Here is a 16741-nt window from a genome sequence, read left to right as displayed (position 1 = left end):
CCAGATGTAGGTGGGTTTTGATAAGTTTCAGAGGCAAGTGCCTTGAAATGAAATATGTTATTTGAAGAAAGCATACTTAACTTACATAAGAGGAAAGCTCTTTTTGTTTCCAAAGCTCAGGTTTGAATTTTCTTCTGTTCATTTATTTCCCAGCAGGTGTCTCTATACAGCAGCTTTACTCAGAAAGAACAAGACGACGAAAACTAATTGTACAAAAAATAATAATAATAATAATTAAGCAAGGAGGGAAATGAACTAGTTATAGAGTTGACGATATAAAGTCAAAATAATTTAAAGGTATGTTCTACCCATAAGGAGTTACATAGACTATTTTGATTTCTCTCTTGATTTTATTTTTTTAAGCAGCTTTTTCAAAAGAGATCTAGAAAAAGCCCTTAAAGCAATTTATACTATGTACCACCTAAATACAAATACAGACCTTCTCTAATAGGGTGATAATTTACATTTTGCCGTCTTGATCTGATAACTTCTTCATAATCATGGTTGAAACATAAAAGAAGTAGGGCTGAAATCTTTGCTATGATCATAAACAGTGATTTAAATTGCGAGTGAGTAATGGAGAGATTAAAAAGTGGAAAGAAGACGTAAAATAATGTACCAAGCTGTAATTTCCATATTTTTCATTGATCAATGGATTACAAAAATCATTTTGTTCTATTTAGAATGAGATGTAAAAGAATAAACATTTTTAATGCTTGATGGTCGCTATGTAAGCTTTTTAGCCAAACAAAATTTATGTTTTGATTGATCTCAGTTGAATTTCTACCCTAATCTAGGTGGAATAAAGAATTTTAGCTTTACATGTAAAAGGAATTAAGCATTATCCTACCTTCTCATTGTAATAGCAGATTTAGTGCACCACAACATTCTGAGATGAATAACTAACGAAATCAATACATACTTAAAATCCTAAATAGCATTAACTAAATAGTTTCTAAGCTAAACAAGTTTTAACATGTAGAGTTTCTATTGCCCAGCAAGTAAAAATTCACCCAGTTAAAAACTGTATGCAAACTATAAATATACAACATAGAATGATAAAAACATAAATATAAAAATGTATTAATTCCATTAAAAGGTTAAAAACAGATAAATTCCCTGATCATATCAGGGACAAAGTTCAGTTTTATATTTGTTGGAGATTTCAATACATGAGTAGAAATTTTAATACCTCAGGATCAAGTATGTTACAAAAATATGTATTTTGGACAGTTAGAGAGAAACTATGGAATAATTATACTCTATTAGGTCCCAACTATCCTTTCACTATGATGTTATATTTCTTGTATTCTTACCAAATAAAAACAATAGATATGTTGATCTGTAAGGCCACTAAAGAGATCTTGTACACTGCCCCCATACTTTCAGAAAGGGACAGAACTTTTCTAAATCATTCTACTTGGATAAACAATCTCTTTGGAAATTATCAGATAATATCTTGTGGTGGAAGATGGAGGACTGAAAAGTCATTTGCCACTCTTCTCTCAAAGTCTCTCTTGAATGGTGAAAACAAAATTACAAAAAGAAATTAGTAATGAGAAACAGGAAAAGGAGTAGCAGGAAGATTGGAAAATTTGACAGTTCTCAGGAAAAAAGAAAATGAGTACAGTTTTTTTTAAAAGAAATCAGAAGAAATAAGCTGTACCCCAAGAACAAACCTGGTTTTGGGGTAATATTTTGAGACTGTCTAAATACCTTGTTCCCCATAACACTTAACCCAATGGTTTTAACATCTATTGTTGGTCTTTGTCTGAATCATTATTGTGAATACCTTTACAATGGTATTTTAAATTCTATCTGATTGTTCAGAGTTCTTAGAATTATTTGACAAATAAAGCACACATGACAAAATTATAATAACAATCAAGAATGAAAATTTCATAAATCATACCAATGTAAAATTAATCATACAAAAACAAAAATATCAGGTAAATAAGTGGAAAAAGAATACAGTTCTAATTGCCTCATTTTTAGTAGCAAAGAGTCAATTAGATCAAACGTTGCTATCAAGATTATTTTAAGTACATTATCTAAAGTCACATAGGCAAATTCTAGAGTAAAATTTCTCAACAGCAGCACTATTGATTTTTTGGATGGAATGAGTCTTCATTGTGAAGGGCTATCCTATGCATTGTAGGATGTCTACAGTGTCCCTGGTCTCTACCCATTAAATGCCAGTAGCATCGTCCAATTGTTGCAAGCAAAAATGTCTCCAGACTTGCCGAATGTTTCCTGGGGGGCAAAATTGCTCCTGTTCCGGACCACTGGACTTTATGACATAAATATATCTATCAACCCAAAATGGAGGGACGGGAGGCAGAGGTATTATAACTGCATTATGTCATCCATCAAAGCAGGAAATAATTATATAACTGTCTAATTATGATAAATTAAGAAATTGAGTTATATCATTTAAATTGATAATGGAGAGAAATAAAATTATTAAAATATTAAACTTTGGTCATATTGTTTCTGGAAAGAGGAGGAGTGAGAGAGAAGGATATTTCCCTCTGTGTTCGATTTTTCAGTACTGTTTAATATTTTTCTTCACATGGGCATATATCACGGCTTTAGTAAGTTAAGAATAGGTGTGAATATACAAATAAATGAATGAATATCAGAGAAAATAGACAATTAATTCTTGTGTAAATGGCAAGGAAATTAATTCTCTTTCCCTTCTTCCACATATTTTCTTAATTATAGTGATTCCTCCTCTTGTCTTCTCCCCCAGCCTGGAGCCCTCTGGTTCCACACTGGCCTTTCAAAATATCTGTTGCTAAGAAAACATTATTTACTCTGAGCTAAATCCCTCTTATCATATTGTACCCTTACTCTCTTTTACCCTATTACATTGAGAGAGATGTATTGAGGATTGGTGGGAAAGCAGGGAAGAGATCAGGTTCTCCTTTTGGATTTGTCACTAATTGATTAGATTTTTCAAACTTCAATAAATCACTTATATTCCTGGATGCCTGGGATCTTGTGTTTAAAATAAAGGCAATTGATTAGATGACTTTTAATTCTCTAACAGCTCTAAAATTTCAAATTTATTGGGAAAAAATAAATCAATATTCTCTTTACACCTAAAATATATTATATTTGGATGGATGACAAAAATACTATTTTTGCAGAAAAAAAATCTTGAAGAAGAATAATTGCAATGCTTTAACCTTAATTTTTTTCTGGGTTAAACTATTAAAATAGTATCTTATATATGCACTGACACATATATTTATGTATTGAGAGGTTTTAAATAATGTTTACTTAGATATATTTATTGGATTTGAATGAGCAGATTGGCGTACTTTACTTTTCAAAGAATAACCAGTTTACAATTATTCCTTCTTTACACTAAATCTCATTTCTGTCAAGTGGTTGCTCTGTTTGTTTGACTTGAGACATAAAAATATAGATAGAACACTTTTCTGGCAATCACCTAAAAATGATGCCAATTTCCCTCTAAGGTAGGCAGTTGGACTTTTTCACAACACTTTGTAGAAATAATTAGGATATTATTTGAGGTTATGGGAAGCCCCTTTTCTCAATGGATGGTCCTGTTAAAATATATTAAAAGGATGACATAAGTATGACAACAAAAGGATACACAAGAAAATTTTGATGAGTTTTATTTCATCAAAAAATATTCTGCTCTGTGAACAGACTGTTAAGAAAATGAAAAGACAAGCCATGGATTGGGAGAAAATATGTGCAAAATACATACATGACAAAAGATTTTCATCCATAATATATAAAGAATCCAAAATACTTAATAAGTAATACTCAATAAGAGTACTTGTAAGAAAACAAACAACCAAATAAAAAGTGGGCAAATATTTGACAGATATTTCAACAAAGAATAGATGGATGACAAATAAGCACATTAATAAGAAGCTCAAAATCAGAAGTCATTGGGGAAATACAAATTGAAACCATGTGATACCACAACACACCTATTAGGATGGCTAAAACAATACCAAGGGCTTGCAAGGATGTAGAGCAACTAGAACTCTCATACATTGCTGGTGAGAATAAAAATGATATAGCCTTTTTAGAAAACAGTTTGAAAGTTTCTTATCAAGTTAAACATAAACTTATCATATGACATAGTAATCCTCCTCCTAGATGTTTACCCAAGAGAAATGAAAACTTAAGGTCACACAAAAACCTGTATGCAAATGTTTATAATGGTCTTATTTATTATTGTCAAAAATTGGGAAAACCTAAATGTCCTTCAACTGGTGAATAGATAGATAAATTGTGACATAACTATACCTGGAATATTACTCAACAATAGAAAATGGACAAACTAATGATACACATAACAACATGGATGAATCTCAAATGCATATGCTAAGTGACTGAAACCAGATGGAGAAGGTAACATACAGTATGATTCTATCTATGTGGCATTCTGGAAAAGTAAATTATAGGAACAGAAAACACATCATTGTTTGCCATGAGCTAGGGTAATAGGAGGGGTTGACTATAAAGGGCAGCAAGAGGAATTTTTTTAGGGTGATGAAATTGTTTTGTATCTTGATTGTGGTCATGTTCATATGACTGTAAGTATTTATCAAAATCCATAGGACTGCACATCAAAGAGAGTGAAATTTATTCTATGTAAATTTAAAATGAATAAAATAGTAACAATAACAGCAATAATAAAAGTCTAGATGAGAAACAGTGAAAAAAAATGAGTGACAGAGGGGTCGGCCCCATGGCATAGTGGTTAAAGTTCTGTGTGCTCCTTTTCAGTTGCCTGGGTTTGTGGGTTCGGATCTCAGGCATGGGCCTACACCACTCATCAGCCATGCTGTGGTGGGGACCCACACACTTCCTCCAAATAGAGGAAGACTGGCACAGATGTTAGCTCAGGGCTAATCTTCCTCAAGCAAAAAAAAGAGGAAGATTGGCAGTGGATGTTAGCTCAGTCCTCAGGAAAAAAAAATGAGTCACACAGAGAAAGCAAGTAACTTATGGCATAAGTGCAAATTACCTATTAGAAATTCAAATCTCATCTTCAATGTTATTTCCTCAAAAAGACTTCCCTGGCCATTGAGTGTAAAGTATCTACCTGTCATTCTTTATTACAATACCTTAATTTAATTCTCTACCTTGCACTTATTTCTAATCTATAGTTTTCTCATTTACTTATTTTATAAATTATTTTTTATTATCTGTATTCCTGTGGAAGAATGTAAGCTCCATTGGAGCAGAGACCTCTTCTGTCCTGTTCACGACTGTTAGCCTAGGACCTAGAAAAACATCTGGCATAAAGGATCACTCAATATATATGTTTGTTAAATAACTGAATGAGAATAAAGTCAAACTTTGAACTTAAAGGCTGGAGAGCCAAATTTTTAATGAATGACCATGTCATGTAATAAATATTGATCAAAATGGAATAACAGTGTCCAAAAAGCAGTATTTAATAAATATCCATTTATAATTAATATTAATTGGGAGTAAAATTATAAGGGGTAAATTTCACTAAAATATTTAAATAGTATATCAGGAAAAAATAAACAAAAATATAAAGTGTGAAGAGTTTGAATTATAAGTTCAAGGTCAGTAAAGAAAAACATAGTTCAATTTAAAACCATCTGTAAGATGAAAGGAAGAAAAGGCTGTGATATTTCGCATAATTTGGGCAACAGCCACATCATATCATTTGCACATGTTTGGAAGAAAAGCAACTAGCCTTAGGATTGTCACCAAAAGAGGGCTGCACATGTGCTAGACAATACAGCTTAGGACACCAACAACTCCCTACATTAAAGTGAAATATCATCATAAGGAGTTGGTTTCGTATCCCTGGTTTAGGCATATGAATAGGTGACAATATAGGACCACCCAATCAGGAGTTGCTCATTTATTTATTTACTTGTGAAATTAAAAAAAAGGGACTGAGAAGTGTTGGGTTTGAGTTTTGTGTTTGTGTGCAAATCTAAGCTTGTTTGTTTGAGGACATCTGGTGTTCTATACATGGATATTTTTTTCTCAGTGAACTCTCTCTATCAGTCTAATTGTGGAAAAAATTGTAGAAAACAGATTGATGTTGTTTTGACCCCTTTACCTATCAATATCACTGCAAAGACTGGTTCTTAGAGAAGAGACCTGGCAGTTTATTCTCTGGCAGTCCTGGTTAGTAAATTGGGATTGTAGTGATCTTGCAAGAATACTGTTGTAACTGTACTACTTTCACTATTTCCACTATTATTTTTTCCCAAGAATGAGGCTGCCCAGGTATAGGAGTTAGAGTAGAGTGTCATTGGTATAATCATTATCTCGTAGCTGAATAGGGAAACTGACTCATTTTAGGGATTTTTGTATCTTCTGGGAGCTAAAAAGAACCAAAGGGCAATCAAGAACACCCCACACTGCTTTTTAATATAGCCTGCTTTAAGTTCACCTTAAACAGTTATTCGTTTCCTCATCTTCTATCCTTCCATTTATTCAGACACATTCATGGGATGTCTATGGTGTAACTGGCCCTGTTCTGGGTACTTCTTCCCTGTTTAAGACATTTACTGGCAACTGGGATCTCTGGAAACATGTGCCACCACTCATGCCACTTACTTGTTATCCTCTTGATGTGACACTTTTGACATGCTCTGAATAGCTATTCTTAAAAGATAATAATTTTGCAACAAGGTAATATAATATTAAATGCTTTGCAAAATACTTAGATAAATCGTCTTCTATATAAAAAATAAAATGATAACTTAGGGATGGGACAGAAGGGGTTTCCCCCAGGAAAGTAGAGATGCTGAACTGTTAAGATGTTTGAGAGGAGAAATCTCACTAGCAGAGAGCTGGAAAGTGTATGGGTACTATTTGAATATAGGTTAGCATTATTTTAGAGTAGAGAATAAAGGAGATAGTTTCTTTAAAAAAGAGTTTGGTCTGTGTCTTGTGGTGTTTCAAAACTTCAAGCTTAATAGAAAGAATCAAAGCTAGGCCTGTCCAAGAGTAAGGAGGTGTCTGTTATTTTGGCAATATTGTAAGAATAATATCCAAAGATCCCATATCTCTATGAAATAAAAGAGAAGAAAAAGACAGTGAACAATGCCTCAATTATAATTCTTTATGTGTCTTTCTATAAGAACTACAAAAGACAAGGGGAGAGTTCACTTTAGAACACAGGCAAGTCTCCTATGGCATTGAACATAACTCTGGAGTAAGAAGTAAAATTTTAAAAAGATTTCAAACACATTAACAAGGAACTTGATGAAAATTTTTAAAAAGGAAGTAAAGAAAAGCAAAAACGAAAAGGAATAATAATTACACTTCCTCAGTGAAGAAACCAAAACAATGACACATTGTATGAGTTAAAAAAAACAAAATCACATTTTATGAGATTTTGTTCATATTTTTAAAAATAAAGAATTAAAATAAAAATTACTTGGGGGACAAACACTAAAGACAAAAATAGTATTCAAGAAACAAATAACATCTAAGAATGCTTTTAATAGGATTTTAATTGTTGAAATTTTACAGAGAAATTAGAAAACTTTGAGCTATTTAATGAGCAGCATATATACATTGTTATAACCACTAGGCATAATGTGAGCTAAATTATTCCTCTCTCTTAATGTTATTGACCTCATTCCATAATATTAGCAATTATTATAATAGCAAGTGTGTATGCAGGACTTAATATGTGTATGTTCTTTTTATGAACAGTATACCAAATATTCGAACAGCAAAGCCATCTTGGCAAAGATGTGGTTAAATTTGTGTTTTTTAACTAAAGAGAGAAACTTTGGAGCATCAATGGATGTATCTTATGTCCTCATCGATGCTTAATAAGCATAGGTTCAATTAAATTAGAGTGAATAAAAAGGAATAATATCAAAGTAAGTGTCAAATATATTTATTTACTTGACAAGTCTATTGACTTACTTTATGATAGAAGGGTTTTACACATAAATTCTCTTGAAAACTAGGTGTTGACCTTAACTTTACTTCTCATTTCATTTTTCTCTTTTCTTCACTTTTTCTGTACTAAACAATTCTTTTATTCTCCATAAAGCTAAGAAAACACATGTATCAGCATATCCTACAACCAGTGGATACTAAGAGTTAATTTACTGGCACATTTCATGCAAAATTAATAAGAATGGAAAAGAAATAAGAGGCTGAGTGCATTGAATTTTCCTATTAGACTACTACCTGATTTTTCGTGGGCCTAATCATATATCCTTTGGGCATAGAGCAGGGTATACGGGCATGTTTATAGCTATTAAATATTTATATTCAAAAAAGAGAAAGTAAGTTCATAAGACCACTGTTAGAAATTTTAGAATTTGGAAGTTGTTAAAGAAAAAAACAAAGAAACTTTAAGAAGCAACAGTTTTTGTTTATGGTTTCATTCTCCCAGGAGAGAAATTAGATGTCATGTGGACCTGTGAGAAGATACTGAAACAGGAGTCAGTGGGCCTAGGGAGGAACAAGTCCTTAGTCGAGGTACTTTACTTCTCTAAGCCTCGGTTTTCTTTTATATGAGAATGATTATATATACACTGAATATCTAAACTAGTTATTATGAATAACAATAAGATAAATGAATAACATAAATGAAAGCATTTTGTACGTTCTAAACTACTACAATATATTCAGAGTAAACCAAATGATAAAGCTGATTGCACAGTTTTGCTAACAGACTGTAGACTTTGTGGTCCAGGCTACAGCGTTTGAGATATCTACCCAGAGAAGCTAGAGGCAGCGTAATTAAGGGGGTATATATCATTCTTGTGGTCGAGGGAAGCCAGAAGTCAAGGCCACGGAAGACATAGGAAACATCATTTCCAAACTGTGAGACAAAGCTGTTAACAGGAAATTATTTATAGAGTCAAGAGCCAAAAGAAACAGGGAAAAGACAAGAAATCTATCACCTATGGGGATGAATGGTTCCGAAGGAAGCTGTTGACAATTGGAGGGCACAAAAGGCACTTTATTGCGCTTATTTTATGACCCTGAGTCTGGAGTCTGATGAATTAAAGGGGTAATACTGTTCTGGGTGACATTTAGGAGAGAATACCTCCAGGCAATAACTTTCATATTAACCCTCATAAGGTTGGTGCCGTCCTGTCCTTTACAGCATGAGCAAGAAATATTATCACAGAGAGATGAAAGGATATACCAACCTTTGCATGGTTAATAGTTATAACAATGTGGCCTATGGATTCTGTGCTTTTTGTGTTCAGACTCTTTGGGACGCATGGTCATATAGTGTTATCCATAAAGTTAAAAATGATCTATAACACACAACTGTTAATTTAAAGGTTATTCTCCAATGTTATAAGGCAATTAATTTAGTCTTGTAATGCTCTAACAGGTAAAGCATAAAATCAACAAAAGTAAAGCATAACAGTGAAGCATAAAATCAGCAACAAAAAAAACCAAACTCCTTTCTTTCCAGAATCCAATAACTATAAACTTAAAGCATGCAAAAGAATTTTCTATTTTTTCTTTGAGGAAGATTAGCCCTGAGCTAACGTCTGTTGCCAATCCTCCTCTTTTTTTGCTGAGGAAGATTGGCCCTGGGCTAACATCTGTGCCCATCTTCCTCTACTTTATATAGGACATCGCCACAGCATGGCTTGACAAGCGGTGCATTGGTCTGCGCCTGGGATCCAAACCCACGTACCCCGGGCCACCGAGGCAGAATGTGCGAACTTAACAGCTATGCCACCAGGCTGTCCCCAGAATTTTCTATTTTTATACAGTAAAAGAACATGTTCACAATGACAGCTCTTGCATATTAAAATTATTGGTTGTTACCAATCACAAAATAAGAATAAAATCAAAAAACATTAAATGAGTTAAAGAATTATACTCTACTAGGTCCTGAAGGCCATATAAAGAAGGGCAAGGCAACAGTCGCTGCTCTCATACCAAAAAAACATTTATTTTTATTATTTATTTATTTATTTATTTATTTGCTGAGGAAGATTCGCCCTGAGCTGACAACTGTGCCAGTCTTCCTCTATTTTGTCTGTGGGTCACTGCCAAAGCATGGCCACCGAGTGGTGTAGGTCCATGCCTAGAAACTGAACCCGGGCTGCCAAAATGGAGCGCGCCGAACTTAACCACTAGGCCACGGGTCCAGCCCCCAAAAGAACATTTAAATATCAGTTCAAGCCAGGAAAAACAAAGCACAAGACTATGCTGATCGATTACTTCGTGAATGATGCTGAGAAATTGTCAGAGAGAGATAAAATTATATTAGAGTATTTTTTTCCATTTTTTAGTACTCGAAGTCTTTGAAAACTGGTAAATTATATACAGAATCAGGATGATCTCATAAGTCATTCATTAATGTCTATATCTTTATATTCAGACTGCTTTATTCAGTAATTTATTGCTCGAACATATTTTGCTTTGTTAATGAGGACATTTTGTCTATTCCATGTAAACTGGAATATACAATATACCAGTGTAAATAGGAAGAAAAATGATTTTGCACTACTATGGCTATAATTTTTAGCGTTTTGCTTTAATTTTGGAAAAAAGAACAAGGGAATTTGGGGCTAGGTTTGCCCATGTTGAGTGCTAGTCTTGTTTCACCCGTGGTTATAAATGGTAGGATTTGAAAGATCACCCAGGCATGCTTTAAAGTAGATTTTAAGGATAACTTAAGCATCAAATACAATATTTACTTTATGAAATTTTTATCTATTAATGACATTATTTGTCGGTATTAGTGCCGTGGAGTCGATTCTGACTCCTAGGGCCCTGTGTACAGTAGAGCGGAACCCTGCCTGGTTTGTTGGTGCTATCCTCTCACATTCCGGTCATATCTCAGACAATGCTCCACTGCTATTCATAGGGTTTTCATGGCCAATTTTTTCAGAAGTGGGTGGCCAGTCTTTCTTCCTAGTCTGTCTTAGTCTGGAAGCTCCGTTGACACCTGTTCCTGCCCCTCATGGTATTTGAAATGCCAGTGGCATAGCTTTCAGCATCACAGCAACACGCAGCCACCACAGTACGACAATCGACAGCCAGGTAGTGTGGCCCTGACCTGGGAGGGAAACTGGGCTGCAGTGGTGAAAGCTCCAAAACTTAACCACTAGACCACCAGGGCTGACATCTTATCTGAGCATAATGATGTCCTCTCATCTCTTTCCTTCATTGCTAAACAGGGTGAAGTAACTATCTTTATAAATAAAGTCAAAGGTTTTCTAAACTATACATTTCCAAAAATGTATAAATAAAATTCACAGGAGGAAAACACTAAATTTTTTTAGAACCGCTGCTGTTGCCTGATTTTTCCTTTATCTCAATCCTAATGTTGTTTCTTGCTGACCATATGAGATAATGAATATTTTCATAGTTCTTGACCAATTGATTATGCTGAGGCTAATAAAAATTAATCATATAGCACTTTGGATACGTAGAGAAGGACTTTCTTCCATACCTGCCATTAACTCAAGTTCTTTTTGCCTAATAGTGTTCAAAATATTTTCTGCTGAAATTAAATCCCATTTACTCTTCATCTCAACTCAAAAAAAGTGGAAAGTTATTATCCTCAAAATATGTCATATATTTGAAGCACTTAATTGAATTAATCATTCTGTCTCTTCCCCTCCTCTTTGTCTTAATAAAAGAAAAAATTAAACTAATTGCAAATTTATTTTCAGTTTTGCACAGATTAATTTTTAAAATTTTATTTTTAGAAATTAACATGAAGTAAAATGGACTTTTTGTGTAAAATTATATGAATTTTAATACATGTATATATTCGTATAACCACCTCCACTTTCAGGATATATAATATCTCCTTCACTACCAAAAATTCCTTTGAACTATTCCGTGTGGTCACACACTTGCTCACCCCTGATCACTGGCAACCACTGATCTGTTCCCCATCACTATATTTTTGTCTTTTCAAGGATATCATATAAGTGAAATTATACAGTATGTAACCTTTTGAGATTGGCTCTTTCACTGAGCATAATCTCTAGAGATATATCTACATTGTTGGTTGTAGTAATAGTTCATTATTTATTGATAAGTAGAATTCTGGTGTATGAATATTGCCATTTGTTTATGAATATGTTTAACTCATTGAAGGACATTTGAGTTGTTTCTCGTTTTGGTAATTATGAAACGGAGTTGCTAAAAACATTTGTGTATAGGTTTTTGTGTGAACATAATTTTCATTTCTCTAAGGTAAGATTGCTGGGTCTTATGATGTATGTTGAACTTCGTGAGAAACTGATGAACTAGTTTTCAAAGTACCCACACCATTTTGCATTCCCAGCAGCAATTTATGAGAATTCCAATCCTCCTCATCCTCATCAACATTTGGTATCGTCACTATTTTTTATTTTAGCTATTTTTATAGATGTGCAGTGGAATCTCATTTCAGTTTTAATTTACATTTCCCCAATAACTTTCAGGATGTTCTGATGTTGAACATCTTTTCATGTGTTTATTTTTCATCAGTACATCCTCTTTAGTGATGTGTCTGTTCAAGTCTTTGTTCATTTTTAAATCGGATTGTTTTATTACTTTGAGTCTAGAGAGTTCCTTTTTGTGTGTGTGTGTGTGAGGAAGATCAGCCCTGAGCAAACATCCATGCTAATCCTCCTCTTTTTGCTGAGGAAGACCGGCTCTGAGCTAACATCTATTGCCAATCCTCCTCCTTTTTTTCCCCAAAGCCACAGTAGATAGACGTATGTCATAGTTGCACATCCTTCTAGTTGCTTATGTGGGACGCAACCTCAGCGTGGCCGGAGAAGCGGTGTGTCGGTGCGCGCCTGGGACCAAACCGGGCCGCCAGTAGTGGAGCGCGCGAACTTAACCGCTAAGCCACGGGCTGGCCCTAGAGAGTTCTTAATATATTCTGAATACAAGTTGTTGGTCAGATATGTGCTTTGCAAATACATTCTTCTAGTCTATAGCTTGTCTTTTAATTCTCTTGAGCGTGCCTTACGTGAAACAAAAGTTTAATTTTGATATATTACAATTTATAGATATTAGTTTTTAGTGGAATATGTTTTTGTGTCATGTCTAAGAACTCTTTGCCTAACCACAGATCATGACGACTTTCTCCTATGTTCACTTTTAAAAGTTTTATAGTATTACATTTTATATTTAGATCTATGATTCATTTTGAGTTACCTTTTGTATATGGAGAGAGCTTTAGGTTGAGGTTCGTTTTTTTGCATATGGTTGTCCAATTGTTCCAACACCATTTGTTGACAAAATCTCCATTCTCCATTTAATTGCCTTTGCACTTTTGTCAGAAATCAATTGACCATATTTGTGTAGGTCTATTTCTTTTTGTTCCATTGATCTATGTGTCTATCCTTTTGCCAATATCACAACGTCTTGATTACTATAGCGTTATAAGTCCTAAAATCAGATAGTGTCATTCCTCTCACTTCATTCTTCTTTTCCGCCCATCTTTTTGTTATTCTATTTCTTGTGCCGTCTCAAAGAAATTTTACAGTCAGCTTCATAGATAAATTTCCCTTGAGCTTCAAATGTAGCTTTTTTCCCTTCTCAATTTCTAGGTTGTACATGAGGAGAATTGACTAAGAAAGAAATGGGCTAAAAACATATCACACAATTTCAACAAAGAGATAGGAAACTTGAATTCTTACTAATGAGATGAAAGTTGAGTCATATTAGTAAACTTAGTAATAATATGTCAATGTGATTTTTGAAGACTGTACTTAGGTATTAGGATTTATCCTCTGAGATAAACTACAGAGTAGTTTCCTGAAACATGAAAGAGTTGTTTTAACAAAGGAAATGTATGAAATGCTTGTATATTAGAATAAAAAATTCTGTTAATAACAGAACAAAATGAGCATTCTAAAAATGTTTAAAAGTACTGTGAACCCATAGGGAGCTTATGTGTATGAGAAGAGGGAAAGGAGGAAGAAAGGGAGGGGCTCCCAGTAAATTGGCTGAAGGAAAAGTACTAGCCATTGAGTCTGCCAAACCAAACAGGCATCTGGCATCCTAGAACAGCTTTGGGAACATTGTTCCTACTAGTCTGTTGGAGCCCTTGAGTAACTTGCAGAGGGGATATGATGTTTCTCTTCATCGCCCCCTGGAGACCTCAAATGGAACAACAAGTGCTCTCTTTCTGGAAAGTTATTAAGGGAAGAGAAGGATATTTAAGACAATAAAAAATACAGAAATAAAAATGGCCGAATTACTTTGTATTTTTCATGTTGTGTCACCTTATAGCTGTCATTCTACTTGGTCCGTATGGTGGTTTACTAGATTGACCAGCGCATCTAGAACAGAAATATTTTAAAGAAACATGCAAATGAATCTTCTCTGGAGAACCAAAGGTAACAAAAGGAAAGTAAGCTCCTAGCTACTTTAAATTTTCAAGTACAGTAAAGCCCCTTTTATATTCTGTCCTAACATATCACATTCTCACAGAAGTTGTCCTGAAAGTCAGGGTAGGTATAATTTTTTGATTAGTAATTTTTTTCCATACCATGTAGGAAGCACACAGTTTTTGCCCCCCCTGCAATTAGTACCATTGTACATGTAAAAAATCTTCAGACAGTAGTGAACTTCATCCCTGTTTTTCTAACCCCTTCCTTCTTGATTTTGCAGAGATCGGTTGGAAAGGGAGAACACATACCCAGCTAGGTTACCTTGCTAGATGCCTGAGTTTCTATCAACAGTGCAATTTTTTGATGAAACACATAGCAAATACCCACATGGCAAACTCTGAATTGTTACCTGGCACCCTTCCACCAAAAAGGATTTCTGCCTCCTTCACAAGACTGATTCATCTCTAGTTCACAAACAATCTAGCATTGAAATATTAGAGGCACCCACTCCTCTGAGGTCACTGGAAAGGCAAAGAGTGAGACCACACCATATAAAAGAAAATTGTGTCACCTTCTCAGCAAATAAAAAGTTCAGTCTCAATTTTGTGCTGAAGTATGAAGTATAGTCTCTGAAGAGACAGCCAGTTCAGTTTGTTATAGTAGGATTTGTAACCGTGGAGGGTGGAAAAGTTTTTCCAATCTGTGCAAGATATTGTGAAACATTTACTGTGAAGAAGCTGGAATAATACCAACCGGTAGCTATACAAATAAGAGGGAGGAGGCTTCATTTGAGAAGTCTTATACTTTCTTGTAAGAACTGCTCCATTATTCTTAATACAGACAAAGGTTGAGTCAAATTTGTGATGCAGTAAATGAAAAGTTAACAGTTCAGCTCATCACTTCAAGCGAATCCATATAGATTCACTGCATTACTTTCTCTCCTTGTTCTCCCCAGCCCTGCACTTCTTCATCTTGATGAGCTCATTCCCTTAACTGGTGAAGCAAGCATTTGTCCTTCAAGTCCAATAAGTTCTAACTGTCATTAATCACACGTTTCTTTGGTAAGTGTTTAAAAAGTCTAATCAGGGAAGAAGAGCACTAAATAGAAAATACACGGCACTCTCCAGTAAAGGATCCAATAAAAGGTAAAGAACTGAGATAGCTGAGTTTTGAAATCTTAGATAATATAAAACTAACCATAAAACCATATTTCTCATAATTTTATTTTCAAATATATTTATACATTTGAAAAATAAATGATATCCCTTGTGCATACTGAATAGTGTAAATTGATTAATTGTATAAATTGAATTCTGTGTCCTTTTGTATAAACTGAACATCATCTTTAATAATAGTAAAAGATGATTGAAGAATATTAAACAGGCAATTGGCTTTGGAGAAGAAATCAAATATCAGAGGTTCCAAGAAATAAAATGCCAAACACAAATTAACATATACAATGTTTTATGTGTCTTCACACACTGATTATTATTTAGTAATTGAAATTCTAATAGTGCCTAAATCTTAGAGGCTGGAAATTAGGCTCTAAGGGAGACACAGCATAATTGGAATCATGGACTATTATAGTTAAGAGAACCTCTACTTTAGCCGGAAACTCTGTCTGATATATGAATCCCCTCTATGACACCCCTGATAAATAGTTGAAGAGATATAACAGGCACTGGAGTATCTAAATATCTTTTAATATTTCCAGTGAAGGCATATTTCTACCCCCTTAACAAGACAACTCATGTCAGCTGCTCTTTCTTTTTCTATGTGATTTCAACCATCATTCTTGAGCCCTATTATATATCAGGTAATTATCAGGCTATGTTGATACAAAGAAGAATAAAACTGTTTTTTATAGAATCTTGATTATTGGGAGAAAGGAGTAAAAAGAGAGAGGACCATGAAGCAATATTTTGTTGCAATGATCAAAATGTCACCAATGTGTTGTGTAAGATATTGTGAAAAATAGATGAATTATAGTTAAGCTAACAAGGGAGAAATGTTAGAAGAATTCTGGAGGAAGTGACTTGTGAATTGAATCTTTTTTTTTTTTTTAATAATTTTCTTTCTTTATTTATTTTCCCCCAAAGTCCCAGTAGATAGTTGTATGTCATAGCTGCACATCCTTCTAGTTGCTGTATGTGAGACGCAGCCTCAGCATGGCCGGAGAAGCAGTGCGTCGGTGCGCGCCCGGGATCCGAACCCAGGCCGCCAGCAGTGGAGCGCATGCACTTAACCACTAAGCCATGGGGCCGGCCCTGAATTGAATCTTAAAAGACAGGGTATTGATTACCAAGGGAAGAGAGAATGGCATGAGTATGTCTGTTTTAGGCAGAAGGAAGAGTTTGGGCAAATGATGTAATCATGGCTTAGCACGATGTGTTCAGTGCTTTCCAAGT

General features: G+C 34.4%; 1 long non-coding RNA gene across 1 annotated transcript; it reads left to right on the top strand.

Moving 5' to 3' along the window:
• LOC147917447 (uncharacterized) lies at nt 1-15524 on the top strand. The gene is made up of 3 exons (XR_015551705.1): nt 1-297; nt 14233-14339; nt 15289-15524. It is a non-coding gene; the product is annotated as an uncharacterized LOC147917447 (long non-coding RNA).
• Nucleotides 15525-16741: the final 1217 nt, after the last annotated feature.

The sequence above is a fragment of the Ceratotherium simum genome, chromosome 3 (assembly GCF_057802395.1).
Source record: "Ceratotherium simum simum isolate JZ-2026a chromosome 3, ASM5780239v1, whole genome shotgun sequence".
Lineage (NCBI taxonomy): Eukaryota > Metazoa > Chordata > Mammalia > Perissodactyla > Rhinocerotidae > Ceratotherium > Ceratotherium simum.
The sequence above is the reverse complement of the archived record's forward strand: the minus strand, read 5'-3'. Positions and strand labels throughout refer to the sequence as shown.